Below are 18127 nucleotides of genomic sequence, written 5' to 3'. Positions count from 1 at the left end.
CTACAACACCTGCTAGTCGAGTCCAGGGTGCCCACACAGCCAGCAATACATCTGTGATGGGTTGGACCCCCCCCCCATCCGGGATGCTATCTGATGTACTGGGGTTTAACTGAGCCTCTCCTGCTCCATCAGCCTGGATTCCCGCTTCCTGTTTTGCTGAATTAGGCTATCTGGCCTCTTGCAGCAGACACACACAGGTAGGGCCACACCCAACTGCAGACACAGACTGAAGTCAGCTCTGTGTCAGACGACTCACCCAGCACTCACATGCACACCCCTTTTGGGAGATAAACCCAAAGGTATATTGTCTTGCGCAGTATAGAAAAATCTGCACAGTGCAAGCTCATAAAAATTTGCCCTCTTCCTCAATGTGAAGAGAGAGATGCACACCTTCTTGCCCGCCCCCCAGTTAGAAATTGCACAAACTGGGTTCAATAATAAACAAAAAAAAAATTAACTATAAAATGCAGATTTTAAGTGATTATAAGGGATAGCAAACAGAACAAAGCAGATTACTAAGCAAATAAAACGAAACACGCAAACTAAGCTTGATTCACTAAAGAAACAAGTTACATAATGTAATCTCTAACCCTAAATGTTGAATTAGGCAGGATGCAGAGTTTCTGTAACTCAGAATTCCAGTTATTCTTCTTACAGGCTTGGCCCTGTCTCAGTTTGGACTCACCCCTGCCTTTCCCTTCAGGTTAGTTCCTTTGTCCCTTCAGATTCTTTCCGCAGTCCTTTTTCTTGGAGAGTCATGTTTGCCTTCCTCCCCACCCTTAAATAAGATTTACATATGGTGGGAATCTTTTGTTTCCCAAACTTAACACCCCTCTCCTTTTAGTGTAGAGTTACAAGAAGTCCAAGGTAATGTTTAGTATCAGGTGACAAGACCACCTGATTTAGTAGTGTCACAGTTACGTCCCAGGACTCCTCCCAGGAAGAAACGAGATTAGTATCTTCACAGTCTTGTTGTTTCTTCCTAATGGCCCATTGTAAGTGTGCAGGACTCACCCCTGCAATGCCTCCTGCTGGTCTTCTCAGGAATTAGCTCATCCAGCTGTTGGAGCGCCCTCTGCAGGCTGGTGTCCAGCTACCGCTTGGCCCCCGTATCCCTCCCAGACCCGGTGCCCTGTTATCTGAGGCGCTGCCCCCTGGCAGTAACCCCTCAGTCTTAGGGTCTCCCCTCCCCAGGAAACCCCCACCCACTATCCCCACATCACCTCAGTCATGGCTACTGCCAGTCTCTGTTTAGCCCCCGTGCCCTGGGGCAGACTGCAGTCTATCAGCCGATCATCACAGGCAACAAGGGGTTTGGACTGGCTGCCTTTACCCACCCTCCGGCAGCCCCTCTGCAAGCCCAATACCTAGGTAGGCCTAGAACTAGGCCCTGCAGCCTGGGGAGTTGATGGCCTAGGGCTTTTGAGCTCCTAAGGCCTTTCCCTAGCCCTGCCTCACTCTAGGTCCCCTAGGTGAGTTCCCCAGCAGCCAGGCCTGTCTCCCTCTCCAGTCTGAGAGAGACTGTCTGCTGGAACTCCTGGCTCAAGCCTTTATAGGGCCAGTTGGGCCCTGATTTGGGCATGGCCCCAGCTGAGCCTGCTTCCTCCCAATCAGCCCAGGCCTCTTGCCCTTCCACAGCCCTCCTCCAGGGCTTTTTAAACCCCTCAGGGCAGGAGCGGGTAACCACCCCGCTACATCCATCAAATCTATCAGCTGGCGGCTCCTTCATAGGGCCGTGAGCACAGGTGTGTACTTGGCGCGGTTTACCCATGTCCCAGACACCTGCTCCTTCTGCAGCGTGAGGGAGACCCTGGCTCACGTTTACTTAGAGTGTGCCAGGTTACAGCCCCTACACTGGCTCCTCACCGACATTATGTTACGTTTTTGGTTACACTTTTCCCCTCACCTTCTCATTTATGCACTCCCTATCCGTGGCCCCACAAAGTCACGGGACCTCCTGGTCAACTTCCTCTTGGCCCTGGCTAAACTGGCCATCTATAAAACCAGGGAGAGGAGGTTGGCCGATGGAGGCTCCTGTGACTGTAGGGCCTGTTTCCGATCCTCTGTCCGTTCACGTATCCAGGCAGAGTTCCTCTGGGCGGCGTCCACTGGCTCCCTGGACACCTTTGAGGAGCAGTGGGTGCTGTCTGGGGGTTCTCTGCTCGGTGTCCCCATCAGGTTCCCTTCTTTTGACCCTTTGACCACACTCCTGTCCCTGTTATTACATTAGTTGTCCCCTGAACTTAGTTGGTTTCCGGGTCTTGTAGATCCTCCCCTTAGGCTGGGGGGGGGGGTTCCTTTAGTAGTGGGCGGCCTTACACCCGCCCACTCCTGGATCCCAATAGGTACATCCATCAAATCTGATGGCCTGTTGTTTGGTGGCTGTCTTCCCAATACACACCCAGTTGTAATTGTTATATAGTCCATATTCCTAACTTTAGATACAGAAATGATATATGCATACAAATTGGATAATCACATTCAATAAATCATAACCTTTTCAATGATATCTCACATGACCCATTTTGCATAAAATATATCCATATCAGAAGTATATTTCCGTAAAGAATATGGAGTGTAACGTCACAGCATCTCGCTCCAATTGTGGAATAGCCTGGGCTTCTAATGTTGGGCCTCTTCCAAACAGGAATTGCCAGTTGTTCCAAACAGTGGGGATAATGTCTAATCTTCTTGGAACTAGGGTGAGCAGACACAACTCGTTGCACTTGTGCGGCTTGAGTTTGAAATCATGACTCCAGAGGTGAAAGGGGAGTGATTAGCCCAGCCCTGCCTGCCAGCCAGACCAATGCAGGCTCATTTCCCCCTTTTCTCCATTAAACGTGGAACCCAGTGATTGATAGTGTGAATATCTGTTTGTACGCTGATTTAAGATTATAGCTGAAATAAAATTAGTAATGCTAATTGCTGTAATTAGACTTCTTTAGTCTCCATATGAATTTTACAGCTCTTATCACACATAGGACAGGAGCAAGACTTTCCCAAGAGAGAGAAAATTAACTAGTGAAGCAATAAAAATCTCTTCTTTTGAGCGGGAGGAATGTGCTGGCAGACAGTGGATGATCAAATAATGGAACCCCAGAATGCTCTCTTGTAGATCTTGGACAACGTCCAATTGGCACAGCTCAGAGCAGGTTCTGGTTTGCCACAAATAAGGTAGAGTTTGTCATGGGGAACAAACGTGCCATAGATTATGCGATTTATCTACTTTTTTGGGATCTTTGTTGCTTCCATCCAATCTCCTCTATTGTCCCCTCTCCACTGTAGAGAAGCAAAAGTCCCTGTTCTGCACAGACTTCCTGTGTAACTTTGGGCAAGTTGCTTAGAGTGGGTCTACACTGCATCTGGGAGCGTTTTTCCCAGCACGGATGGACAGACATGTGCACTCAAGCTAGTGTGTTCAAAATATCAATGTAGCTGGGGATCCGCTGGGTATGTACTTTGGTGGCTAGCTCGAGCCACATCCCATGCCACCCCTGCAGCTGTGCTGCTGTAAAATCACTCATGTAGACACGCTATGCCAACAAAAGAGAGCTCTCCCGCTGACATAGCACTGTGTACACTACCACTTATGCCTGTGAAACTTACGTTGCTCAGGTTGTGGGTTTTTTTCCCAGCCCCCTGACAGTGGGGTAGTGTAAACACAGCTTAGCTCTCTATTTCAGGCAAAGCTAAGCTGTTTATCTAGTCATGTTAGGAAGCGCACTCCCAGCTTCAGTGTGAACATATTCTTAGTCTTTCTGTGCCCTAGTTAGGGAGAATAGCAGTGACCTACCCCATGGGGCTGCTGTGAGAATAAAGACATTAAGGATTTTTGAGGATGTGACAGAATGGAGGATTTTCTTGTTTTTTTCAATGGTTTGCATGCAGAGGGGGTGGGACACAGTTTCCCTGGGTGTTACTGGTTTAATGAGGTGATGGGAGAGGGAGTTTGTTGTTACAGAGGACAGGGCCGGCTCTAGGCACCAGCAAACCAAGCACGTGCTTGGGGCAGCACGTTTTCAGGGGCGGCATTCCGCCAACCTTTTTTCTTTTTTTTCTTTTGCGCTTCGGGCGGCAAAAGCCTAGAGATGACCCTGGCAGCAGCAGTGCATCGTGCGCAGGGGGCGTCCTGGGGCCGCTGCGGTTCGCGCCGCAGAGGAGCAGCGCCCATACCTTGTGGCTGGACCGGGCAGGCTCCGAGCGGGGGACACTTGGGCGGGGTGCCGCCCCGCGGAGCACACGGAGCCGCCTGCAGGTGCCGCAGGGTGGCTGCCCCCCAGCGCCGCAGCCGGGGCTGGGCGAAGCGGCCTGAGCCTCCCAGGGATTGCGGCAGGGCGGCCAGAAGCAACAGCAGCAGCGGGGCCATAGAGGGCGGGGCACTGCCGTGCGGGGCCCACATCCCACTCTCCGGGGCTCCGCTCCCCCTGGGGCTGCCCTGCCCTGGCTCCTCAGTCCCCTGCCGGGGCGGTCCCCAGCAACCGGTGAGCTGACTAGCCGGTTCCAGCCAGTTAAGAACAAAGGACGAATGAGAGGAGAGGAGGCCCAGGACACTCCCTGTGGGGGCCCACGGCAAGAGACAGGTGTGCTAAGGCTCAGAGAGCTGTGGTTCCAGGAGGCAGAGGTAGGGTTACCATCCATCTGGTTTCCCCGGACATGTCCAGCTTTTTCAGCCTTAAATGGCCGTCCGGGGGGGATTTCTAATGAAGTAGAAATGTCCGGGATTTCCCCCTTCCCCTCCTGCGGAGTGCGGCGTGGCTGATTGGACGCCTGGCCTGATTGAAAGATGCTTGCAGCCACTAGGGCCTCTAGCAGCTAGAGTCCCTCCCCCTCCCCTGCTCCCTCCTCCCCCACAGAGCAGCACGGAAGTGTTTGAGTCCACGTGGAGCCTGCAGTTCTCCCTCTGCCTGGTGAGCAGGGGGAGCAGGGCAGGCAGCGGCGGGGTGTGTGTGTGTAGAGGCTGCAGGGCGAGTGGGGAGCAGGGGGCACAGAGGCTGCAGGGGCGGGGGGGTGCAGAGGCTGCAGGGCGAGTGGGGAGCAGGGGGCACAGAGGCTGCAGGGGCGGGGGGGTGTAGAGGCTGCAGGGCGAGTGGGGAGCAGGGGGCACAGAGGCTGCAGGGGCGGGGGGGTGTAGAGGCTGCAGGGCGAGTGGGGAGCAGGGGGCACAGAGGCTGCAGAGGTGGGGGGGTGCAGAGGCTGCAGGGCGAGTGAGGAGCAGGGGGCACAGAGGCTGCAGGGGCGGGGGGTGTAGAGGCTGCAGGGGCAGGGCAGGCAGGGGGCACAGAGGCTGCAGGGCAAGTGGGGAGCAGGGGGCACAGAGGCTGCAGGGGCGGAGGGGTGTAGAGGTTGCAGGGCGAGTGGGGAGCAGGGGGCACAGAGGCTGCAGGGGTGGGGGGGTGCAGAGGCTGCAGGGTGAGGAGGAGCAGGGCAGGCAAGGGCATAGAGGCTGCAGGGGCTGCGGGGCGAGTGGGGAGCAGGGAAGCACTTAGCAACCCCCAACCAAGATCAGAGCGGGAGGGAGGAGGGGGAATGCGGGGTGCTCAGAGGAGGGGGCAGAGTTGGGGCAGGGACTTTGGGGAAGGGGTTGGAATGGGGGCAGAGAAGGGGTGGGGTTGGGGCAGGGCCGGGGGCGGGGAAGGGGTGGAATTGGGGCAGGGCCGGGGGCGGGACCAGGGCCCTGTGGAGTGTCCTCTTTTTTAAATGTTTGAATATGGTAACCCTAGGCAGAGCGGCTTTACCCCCTGAGAGAGTGGACTCCTGAGAAGGGCTGTCACAGTGGAGGGGATTCCCCCCCAGGGACCATACGGGGCCAAAAGTGGGCATGTCCTGAGAGTCCATGACAACATGGTAGGAGTGGATGGTTTGTGGATGCACCCTGTAGACAGTTGGTTGCAAGCACGGGTGCTTTGCAATGAGTTGCTGCCAGCGATAAAACGAGGGAATTGAAGGAACCAGAGAGGAAATGGCCTATAACCATTGAGTGTAAGAGTGACCTAGCAGGGAGAGAGGGCTGAGCACGGTGAGATTCACTAATGAGCAGCTGATGGCTCAGCTTGTAGAGAATGACCAGTCTGAGGAACAAGCTCCAGACCCCAGGGAGGCTCCCGGGATGCCCGGAGAGCCAGGGAGTAGCTGTTGGGGGCAGTCCGTGTAGCAGCCAGGAGTCTATCATACCCGACTCCCCAGTCAGCACAGGGGGCCCCCAGTCAGGTTTCTCCCTGGAGGAGCTGTGGAGATTGGAGCTGGAGGTGAAAGCAAAGGACCTGGAACTGGAGGAGTGGAGGCTGGTGGACTGTGCAGAACAGCGAAAGCACGGGTTGGAGTTGGAGGAGAGGTGGGCCAAGAGGGCCTGCTGGGGAGTAAGTTGGGAAGGGCCCCGAGATGCCAATTTTGTGAGGAATCTAGTCACCAAACTGCTGCCTGTGTGTGGAGGGGTGGGGATGGGTGGGGGGGAGGGCGGGGGATATTGATGCCTACCTCACAGCCTTTGAGAAGGCTTGTGATCTGAACCAGATTGACCCCGCGGTCCACTCTCTCTCAGGGGGTAAAGCTCCGCTGTCTAACCCCCCTGCTGGGTCCCAAGGCCATAGAGGCATTCAGCCAAATGGATGGTATTGAGATGGGGGACTATGACCTGTTCAAACAGGCTTTGCTGCTGAAGTTCGAACTAATCCTGGAGGCATACAGGAAACGATTGCGGGGTGCATACAAGACCCCAAGTGTCACTTACAAGAAAATTGCCAATCTGCTGGGGGACTATCTCTGTAAGTGGGGGAAGGGCACAGGGGCCACTACTGCAGAGGACATGTATAACATGGTGGGGTTGGAGCAGCTGTATGACATCTGCCCTCCAGACCTTAAGATGTGGTTAGTGGACCGGAAGCCTAAAGATCTGCGTAGTGTGGGTGCACTGGCAGATGAGTTTGTGGACAGCAGATCGGGGACAGGAGGAAGACCTGCATCGGGGACTCAGAAAGGGAGTCACCCAGAGACCTCTCAAAGGTGGGACTCCAGGAAGCCCAACTCATGGGTGCCCATGAATGCTGGGATGCGCTGACCCCCCCCTCGTGGGACTTGGGGGACCTGAAATTTAATTACTGTGGCCAAAAAGGACAGAAGGTGGTGCAATACCTGAAGATGAAGGAAATGGCATCCAAGCAGAACCCGTGGGGTGACAACTGGGTGGAAGCCCACAGAGAAGGGGAACCGCCAGTCCAGGGGGCCACAGTCAATAGGGCTGTGCCGGGGGCTGGGGACCGCCAGGCCAAGCCAGCAGGGAAAGGCTGACCATTTTCAGCACAGTGGGGTTCCCCAAGGAGGTCCTTAGTGACCAGGGGTCCAACTTTATGTCAATCCTGCTCCAGTGCTTGTGGGAGAAGTGTGGGGTCCGACACACCTGGGCCTCGGCATACCACCCTCAATGGGCTGGTGGAGAGGTTCAATGGGACCCTAAAGTTGATGCTGAAAACATTTATGGACCAGCACCCGCAGGACCAGCACCCGCAGGACTGGGAAAAGTATTTACCCCACCTGCTGTTCGCATACAGGGAAGTGCCCTTGAGAAAGAACAAGTTGAAAGCTGCCTGGGTCGGCCCCTTCAAGGTCATCAGACAGGTAAACGAGGTGAACTATGTAGTGGAACTGTCCAGTTGGGCACACAGTGTCAATATGATGAAGCGATACAGTGACAGGGAGAAGTTGGTGCTGGCTGTGTGTGGGCAGTGGGAGGAGAAGGGAGAGGATCCCCTGGCGGGATTCCTCCCTGAGGCAGGGGCTGACCCCTCACTGGAATCAATTCCCCTCTCAGACCAGCTAACCCCTGTCCAGCAGGCTGAGATCACAGCGGTGCTGTATTCAGACCGGCAGCTGTTCTCCAACCAGCCTGAGCTCACTAAGTTGGCTGTTCACCAGGTAGAGACGGGAGCCAACCTTCCCATCAGGTGTTCACCATTCAGGGTCACTGGGAAAACAGCCCAGAACCTGGAGAGAGAGGTCAGAGACATGCTGGCTTTAGGGGTGATCCAGCCATCCTCCAGCCTGTGGGCCTCTCCCGTGGTGCTGGTGCCCAAGAAGGATGGGTCAATCCGATTCTGTGTGGACTATCAGAAGCTCAATGCCATAACCATGTCCGATGCCTACCCCATGCCTAGGACCGATGAGATCCTAGACAAGTTGGGGGGCACCCGGTACCTCACTACTATGGATCTCACCTCTACTGGCAGGTGCCTTTGGATCTAGAGGCCAGGGCGAAGTCTGCCTTCATCACCCCAATAGGGCTCTTCGAGTTCCTGATGATGCTTTTTGGCCTCAAGGGGGCACCTGCCACCTTCCAGCGCCTGGTGGATCAGTTACTAAGGGGGATGGAGGACTTTGCTCTTGTGTATATTGACTATATCTGTGTCTTTAGCCAGACCTGGGAGGAACATGTGTCCCAGGTGAAGAGGGTGCTGGGTCCCCTCCAGGATGCAGGACTAACTATAAAAGCTAGAAAGTGAAATGTGGGGATGGCAGAGGTGTCATACCTGGGCCACAAGGTGGGGAGCAGCCACCTGAAGCCGGAGCCAGCCAAAGTGGAGGCAATCAAGGACTGGCCCGCTCCCCAGACTAAGAATCAGGTCCAGGCTTTCATTGGGATGGTGGGGTACTACAGGAGGTTTGTGCCACACTTTAGCTCCCTGGCAGCTCGCCTCACAGAGCTTTGTAGGAAGGGAAAGCTGGACAAGGTGGTCTGGACTGCGCAGTGCCAGAGGGCTCTCTGTTCACTGAAGAGGGCACTGATCCAAAGCCCAGTGCTGGTAAACCTGGATTTTAACAAACCCTTCCTGGTGTTCACCGATGCCTCAGACACCTGGCTGGGTACGGTGCTGACGCAAACTGATACTAAGGGGGAGAGACACCCCATTGTGTACCTGATCAAGAAACTGCTGCCCCGGGAGCAGCACTATGCAGCAATAGAGAAAGAATGCCTTGCCATGCTGTGGGCCCTTAAAAAGCTGCAGCCATATCTATTTTGGCAGCGCCTCACTGTGTACACTGACCATTTGCCCCTGATGCAGGGCCGGCTTTAGGAAGTGTGGGGCCCGATTCGAACAGTTTTGACAGGGCCCCCACAGGGATGACTAAAAAAAAAAAAACCCGTAAAAAAAACCCACGTGGGGCTTGTACTCACCGGGCGGCGCTCCTAGACTTTGTTGGCGGTTCCTTCACTCGCTCCGGGTCTTTGGCGGCACTGAAGGACCTGCCACCAAAGTGCCGCCAAAGTCCTGGAGCACCGCTGGGTGAGTAAAAATTAAAAAGGCGCCTCTAGCCAGGGAAGGGATTCTCTGCCACTTGCCCCCCACTCTGGGCGGCCCTGCCACTGGGTGCGGGGCCCTCTTAGGCGCGGGGCCCGATTCAGGGGAATTGGTGGAATTGGCCTAAAGCCGGCCCTGCCCTGATGCAGCTGCAACAAATGAAAGGGGCTAATGGGATGGAGTCTGTTCCTCCAGGGTTATGACATGGAGGTGGTCCATGTGAGGGGGAGTGCCAGTGTTATAGCTGATGCTTCATCATGGGGCAGGGGCCTTGAACTTCCCCGGGTCACTGGCTAAGTGATCCCGCTCAGTTCAGACTCGAAGGGGGGAGAGATGTGACGGAGTGGGGGATTTTCTTGTTTTTTTTCAATGGTTTGCATGCAGAACGGGGGGGACTCAGTTTTTCTAGGTGTTACTGGTTTAACAAGGTGATGGGAGAGGGAGTTTGTTGTTACAGAGGACCAGCGACAGAACTTGGGACCCCAGCCAATGGCCTGGAGAATGGATACCCCAGCGACTGGTGACCTGGTGACTGGGAGGGCCAGCTCAGGAGTCACAGCGGGTTCTGGCCAGTGGGAGGACAATGGACTGCGGAGAGAGGACGCCGGTGACCTGACCAGCCAGTTCCAGCCAGTCAGGAACAAAGGACGGATGAGAGGAGAGGAGGCCCAGGCGACCCTGTTTACCTGGACAGAAGACAAAGGACAGAGGCAGGGCTTGGGGGCAGGTAATATCGGATGTCCAGCTGGAAAGCACGGGGGCTCGGGACTGGAGAGAGGGCGCAGGCAGAGCCCACCTGGATGCAGGAAAGACTTAGATGTACTGTGCTGAGGGAGGCCAGGCCTGAGGGCCCTGAGAGTTTCCTATGCTGTGTTCAGACGCTCAATAAACCCTCCTGTTTTATGCTGGCTGAGAGTCACTCTGAGAAGGACTGTCACACTGAAGGGGGTTCTTCCTCCAGGGACCGTACGGGGCCAACACTGGGCATGACCTGTGAGTCCATGACAATGGCACTCACATTAATGGGTGCCAGATAAGTATCATTCGTTGGTGGGTAGAGATAGATATGAGCTGGAGAGAAGCACCCCCTGCCTGATCTAAACCATGTTTTCCCACCACCTCCCTTTCCAATTCATGCTGTAAGCATGGAGTGTCAGTAGTAAAATACAGTACATGTAGAAAGCCTCTATTCTCTGAAGTACATAACAGCCAATAGAATTTATTGCAGCTATAATCATGTCTAGATATAATGATACCGTGCAGTTATAGAGTGTCTTTCATCTAAAAGAACCCAGTCCCACGGTCCTTTTCTATTCCTATTACAGCTTTGGATTTACAAACATAATCCAATTGGCTGAGGCATGGTCCTGTGACCAAAGATCATTTTGAAGTATTGACCTAGCTAGGTATTTATGCCTTAGTTAACACTATGGTGTCTCAGCACCTAGCAATAGTATATCAATCCAGATAGGTGGTCTCCTCATACGTGTAGGCTATTCCTCTCCCTTTCATGTTCATCATCATTATTACTAAACTAGGGTAACGAGATGGGCCTGGCACTGGCTCTTAGGGGCAATTTGGGTTTGTGGTCATTCATAACTACAGCGAAAAGATGCGCTGCAGCTCTGGGTCAACCAGACTGCACTGCAATAAAAGACCTGCAGCACAGCTGTGGCCGGCCCAGGTCAGCTGACCCGGGCTCAGAGACTTAGTGCCACGTAGTGTAGACATACTAGTGTCCTCCAGCTGTTGGGAATACCATTCATTGTTCCCGAAGCACTGCAGAGTCTCAGCGCATCTTATCTGTGGAGCAAGAGGTGACCTCTGTTTGGGCATCTTGAAAGAACAGAGGAGGGAAAGAAAAGATAGGCTAAAAAGCTGGTGGCAAGGCTGGGTGACTTCCATGCTAGCGGTGTGGGCTCTGTTAGCCCCAGAACCTGCGTGAACCAAACTTCCCACAATGCAAACCAAGAGGATTGATAATAGAAATTACACTAATGAATAAACAAGCTCTTTAAAATATGGGCTCCTTGTGCAAAGTGTTATTTTTAACTTAGTGGCAATTTGCATGCCAGTCAATTTGCATACATTAAATACAGCTCCCCTTCCTCTTCACCTCCTCCCCTCAGAATAACAGCTCATTATAGTGCTGCTGAGACCGAGGAGTCCACGGCTTTGGAGGGTATATTAATTTACCCAACACATGCTGTGTAGGTTTTTATCACTTGCCGCACATTGGACCTGGTATCTTTGAAGTTGTTAGCGCCTCCAAGGGCCTTCTGCTGGAGGTAGTGGGAATGGAAAAGAGAGGAAAAAAAGAAAAGCCTGGAGGAGAAATGTACAGGGGAAGAAAGGAGATTGTTTGGTTTGTGTTAATGCTGGGAGGAAGAAAATGAGCAATGCATAAACCTCTCCCTTTGTGTCAGAATAGGGCGTTTTTATTATTCTAAATGAAATGTAATCTCTCCCCAGGGACCCAGAACACGATGCACAGGCGGGGGAAGTGAACCAACAGACTCCACTGGAGGAGACGTTATGTGGGAAAGTTGGTGGGGGGCCAGCTCTACCCACCCACCTAGATACAGCAAGATTGTGGGGGTGGAAGCTAAGCATCAGTTAATGCCTAAGCAGCTACCCATATGGGTTTAATAGAGAATACTGAAGGCATAAGCTGGTCCTTTGTTTGGGGGGAGGTGGTGTGGCCTAGAGCATAGATCCTCAGGAGAACTAGCCTGCTGGGTGATCTTGGGCAAGCCACTTCACCGCTCCATGCCTCAGTTTCCCCATCTGTGAAAAGGGAATAGCTGTGGTCTCCTTTGTCAAGCCTTTTGAGATCTACTGATGAAAAGTACTATATGACCGCTAAGCATTATTATTATTAGTCATGTGAGGCACGCAGCTACCATGGTGATAGGCAACCTTGTGAAAACACAGGATGGATACATAGTGTGTGACATCCCTTTCTCCCTCTGGTGTAAGCACAAACTCAAATGTAATTTGTTGCAATTAAACCTAGTTGCAAATGTCTGACATTTCAACAAACATTTTTTGCCAAACATTTTGCATGAAAAAGTTCTTTACCCACTTTGTAGAGCAGTCCGCTGTTTTGGAAAATTCCAAATGTTGATAAGAAAAGGTAGGACATTTAAAAAAATAAAATTTGCAGAACATCTGCATTTTTTTGCCACCTCTAGTTACAACAGGAAATGTTGTAATGATGTCAAATGTTCCTTTGAAAGAGCCTTTAAAGAGGGAGTTGGGTGAAACTTTTTAAAGGAAATGAATCAACTGAAATTCAGGTTGATATACTGTAAGGGAGGCACATCATGGAGACACATTACAATGTGTCTTTGATCTTCCTCAGCCACTTTCCCACCAAATCTTGTGAAATGTGGGGAGCTCCGCAGAGGCATAAAGCTGACGGCTCCTTCATGTTGAAGACATTTGGAATTGAGTAGAAAGAAGAAATGTTTTTGCGGTAGAAACCAAGGAAAATTAGAGCTTAGGGGACAGAGATGAGCATCGCCCCAGGTAGTACTGAACTACAGACATACTTGCAAAATTTTGGATGATATGAAAACATTTTGAAACAAAGATTTTATGCAGTGAAATGAAAACCTAGCTGATAGTCATCTGGCTTTCTGGAGTTACTTGCTAATGGCAAGTTTTGTTCTGCAAGAATACCATCAAAAGTAACGGGTACCAATTATTATTATTGATATCACAGTAGCACCCGGAGGTCTCAGCTCATATCAACCCCTCCTGTATGAACCAAGAGAGACAGTCTCTACCATTGAACTTGTATTCTAAAGAGATAAGGAAGGCAGGCACAAAGAAGGGAAGTGACTTGCAGATCCAGGGCTAGAACATAGGTCCACCGCTCTATTCGCTGGACCACCTTGCTCTCCAGAACACTTGTACGTTTCCCAGATATACACAAAGACAGACATCATGTTTGCTTGCTGGCTTCCCCTTCTGGGGGAGTTCAAGACTGCTGTCTGGCTCCTCTCCATAACAGGAGACTTAGGGGAACCTGCTCTCATGATGGCCAAGCATGTCAAACCAGCGTCCTCCAGTGTATGCTCTTCAGGTCTGGGGCCCGCGATCATAGTTTCCAAGGCCAGAAGGGACCATTTAGATCATCTAGTCTGACCTCCTGCATAGCACGGGTCATAGAACTTCCCCAAAATAATTTCAAGAACAGAGCTTTTACAAAAATATCCAATTTTGATTTTAAAATAGTCAGTGATGAAGAATCCACCACGCCCCTTGGTAAGTTGTTCCTGAGGAGAGCGAGTGAGGAAAGGCTCTTGAGGTGGTTAGAACTCAGAGGGATGTGACCCAGGGAAGGGGGATCTTTGCCCCAATGCATCAGAATGATATAAAGGATGGACTTTGATTTCCCATGGCCAAAGGACTAAGAACAGGACTGTTCTCATTGTATATGAGCCGGTTTGCCCCTGCCCTATTTCCAGTGCTGATTTGCAAAGGGGATATTGTGAAGCAGGGTCTTGGGAGGCCACCCTGCAATGGAGGATCTTGTGAGAGTTGATGAGTGAGGTATCCGGGCTTGCTAAGTACTGGCTGGCCCCACTGATGGAACATGTTTCCATGGCAAAAGAACAATGCCTCCCTTTCCATCCAAGAACCATTTATTACACGATACGTTTCAAATGTCTCTTTGGGGAGGGAAAATAAAGCAAAGCGAAACAGATCTCTTTTGCTGCATGGCAGCCAGTGTTCTACCCCATAATGTATTAATTATCCCTGCACTTAGGCAGAGGGGAGGAGATGTCTGGAACAAGTGCCAGCTTCGCATTCCAAGCTAAACAGTGATGAATTTCTAACATCTTTTCCCAACATAAAATGGGCAATTAATTCATCAGGAACGTTAATTGTTAACTGTTGTTCCCCCCACCAGCTTCCTCTCTCTGTTTACATGAAACACGGGAACATGTGAGGAGCTGAGGAGTAAGAACTGGTTGGCTGAATCCTAGCATGGTTCTTTTCATCTTTAGTGCTTTCTCACCTCTTTCCCGTTCTGTCTCTCTTAACGTCCTTTAAGGTCAGAAGTTTTTCCTGGTTCTCTGCTTCATACCCTGGAGGGAATTGTACAGATTAGATCCTCAGCTGGTGCAAATCGGTGTCGCTCCATCAGTGTCAGCAGCTGAGTATCTGGCCCTAGCTTTTAGAGACTCTCTAGCCTCCAGACAGCACAGGAAGGAGAATCATCTCACTGGGCCTTCTCCTTGCAGAGGGAAACCCACTCAGGGAGGAAGGTTTGGGATGAATAATGACGACTGCAAATACTGCCTGTGTAGAATCCAAAGCACAGGAATCAAATGCTCTTGCGTCACCATTGTCTAGGTCTTCCTTGTTTTCATTTCTGCCCAGCCAAGCTGCAGATCAAGCACCAAAATCTAAATCGTGCTGTCTCTGGACCATGGGTGGCGGGTATCATAGGCAGGGGGAGGCTCTGCCTCCCCAAACAGGCAGGCATGGCCCCTCCCATGCTCCACCCTCAGGTCCCCCTCTGCAGCTCCCCCTGTGCGGTGGCCCCTGCTTGGGCTGGGGCTGCGCAGCCCGCCCTCCCAGCACTCCGGGGCTGGGGATGCTGGGGCCAAACCACCAGTCCTCCGGGTCTGGATGGGGGGAAGCTAGCCTGGGCAGGGGCTGATGGCTGTGGTTGGGGGGTCTGGGTCTGGTGGTGAGGAGGGGCGGGTCCTTGGGCAGAAGGGGCAGGTCTGGGGGCTAGCCTCCCCCAATCAGCAGTTCACACACCGCCCATGCTATGGACTCTACTCAGTGAGCTACAGAGATATAAAGCAAGCAGTCTGAGCAAGCCCATCCATCATGGGGCCCTCTGTAAAGTGGGCTGAGGCAGGGATAGAACCAAGGATTAGAGGACATGCAGTTGCGACTGTAGCCATCTGAACAAAGCAATGCTTCTCCCAGGCACAGGGCTTTGGGGGAACCCTTACTGAGGCTATACTTCCTATACCTCTGAACCTGCCAAAGTCCAAATGCAGGACTCCAAGACTTTATGAAGGCTTGAAACAAGGGGCACTCAAAAATTATTCATGCAGAATACTTAAAATGCAGCAGGATCCTTCCATTTAGTGTCACTGATTCTCTCTATAGCCTCGTTTTTCTTTATGTCTGACTTAAATAATCTTCAACAGAAGTGAGGAATGTGGAATGGAGGTGAGATTAAAATGATGCCCCCCAAAACGAGGGACTTTTGAAAGGTGAGACCTTCCAAGGGAGGTGGGCTAGAGGTGTGGGGGAGAGGGGGCAGGGCAGGGCTTCCAGAGGCTATATTTTGAGGGAGACCCTCCCCTCCATTTAAATTTAACACCCACCCCTATTGGATTATAACACCCCCTTCCTCCAATTCCAAAGGCTTGTGCAGGATTTGATTGGGGTCATCACCAAGACAAGCCAATGGCAGCTACATTATTACTACCCCCAATTGTGCTTTGAAAGTACGGAGCATTCGTCTAACCTTAGGAGATCTGGAAATAAACCCCATATGGGGAATTGGGAGTCATTTAAAAAATCTCTCTCCAAACACACAGGCCTCAGAAATGTGCCAAACAACGGGCAGCCAGCTGGGGTCCTGTGAGCACTGCTTTTCATGCTGACCAGAATTGTCTCATTGTTTCTTGTGCTCCCTCATCTGTCTGTTGCATTAATCTGTTGGCTATTAATTATACTGGGCTGTCTTTTTGTTCTGTATTTATACAGCACCGAGCACAACGGGGTCATGGTCTATGATTCCCCTATGCGCAATTGAAACACAAATAAACAATAACACTAACAATCTAAAATGGCCTTACAGGTTCCGTATCTCACTCTGTGTTGCATCCAGGGGCTCTGCTTTGGTGATGTAGGAATGTTTATGTTTAAATATCCAGGGTATACAATATTGCTTTTCTTATGTTTAAACACCAGGTTTAAACAAATGCTCCCCTCCCAATTGCTCAGCCTTTTTCAGAACTGGGTGACTAAACCCTGTCATGAGGACATTTGTCTGAATGGTTCAGTGAATGTCTTCAGGCCATATTCCCATGCCTTCTCTGGTCACTGTCCATGAACATTCAAGCAGTGAGATACTGGCGAAGATGTTCATGAGAAGTGAATTTCAAAGTCACATTCACAGATTTGCAGTATTACCATGACAAACATTTAAAAATCCTAATATTAGCTTGAAAAATGAGATTTTTAATGCATATGGAATTTTGGGTTATTTTTCTTGGCTTTCTGGTTTTTAAACCTTCAGAGGTCACATTTTAAAGCTTTTCTCTGCAACCAAGAGATCCAGAAACTTATTTTCTTTTCAATCATCAGAGGGGTAGCCATGTTAGTCTGAATCTGTAAAAAGTAACAGAGGGTCCTGTGGCACCTTTAAGACTACCCCGGTCACACCACACGATCTATCGTCTACAGCCAAGCACTGAGGTACAATCGCATCTGCTCCAACCCCTCAGACAGAGACCAACACCTACAAGATCTTCACCAAGCATTCTCAAAACTACGATACCCACACAAGGAAATAAAGAAACAAATCAATAGAGCCAGACGTGTACCCAGAAGACTCCTGCTACAAGACAGGCCCAAAAAAGAAACCAACAGAACTCCACTGGCCATCATCTACAGTCCTCTCCACCCCGGTCACACCACACGATCTATGGTCTACAGCCAAGCACTGAGGTACAATCGCATCTGCTCCAACCCCTCAGACAGAGACCAACACCTACAAGATCTTCACCAAGCATTCTCAAAACTATGCTACCCACACGATGAAATAAGGAAACAAATCAACAGAGCCAGACGTGTACCCAGAAGCCTCCTGCTACAAGACAGGCCCAGAAGAGAAACCAACAGAACTCCACTGGCCATCACCTATAGTCCTCAGCTTAAACCTCTCCAACGCATCATCAGTGATCTACAACCCATCCTGGACAATGATCCCTCACTTTCACAGACCTCGGGAGGCAGGCCAGTCCTCGCCCACAGACAACCTGCCAACCTTAAGCATATTCTCACCAGCAACCACGCCCCGCACCATAACAACTCTAACTCAGGAACCAACCCATGCAACAAACCTCGATGCCAACTCTGCCCACATATCTACACCAGCAACACCATCACAGGACCTAGCCAGATCAGCTACAACATCACATCACCGGCTCATTCACCTGAACGTCCACCAATGTTATATATGCCATCATATGCCAGCAATGCCCCTCTGCTATGTACATTGGCCAAACTGGACAGTCACTACTCAAGAGGATAAATGGACACAAGTCAGATATCAGGAATGGCAATATACAAAAACCTGTAGGAGAACACTTCAACCTCCCTGGCCACACAATAGCAGATGTAAAGGTAGCCATCTTACAGCAAAAAAACTTCAGGACCAGACTCCAAAGAGAAACTGCTGAGCTCCAGTTCATTTGCAAATTTGACACCATCAGATCAGGATTAAACAAAGACTGTGAATGACTATCCAACTACAGAAGCAGTTTCTCCTCCCTTGGTGTTCACACCTCAACTGCTAGCAGAGCACCTCACCCTCCCTGATTGAACTAACCTCGTTATCTCCATATTGATTTATACCTGCCTCTGGAGATTTCCATTACTTGCATCTGAAGAAGTGAGGTTCTTACCCACGAAAGCTTATGCTCCCAATACTTCTGTTAGTCTCAAAGGTGCTACAGGACCCTCTGTTGCTTTCTTTTCAATGAAAACTGAGAGTTTCACATAATCACATGACTCCATGAGCTCAGGTTTGGCCTTGTTACCTTTGTGGGTATGGTCAGCAGAGACACTGA

This window comes from Chrysemys picta, chromosome 9, assembly GCF_011386835.1.
Source record: "Chrysemys picta bellii isolate R12L10 chromosome 9, ASM1138683v2, whole genome shotgun sequence".
Taxonomy (NCBI): Eukaryota; Metazoa; Chordata; order Testudines; family Emydidae; genus Chrysemys; species Chrysemys picta.
This window is presented reverse-complemented; position numbering follows the sequence as displayed.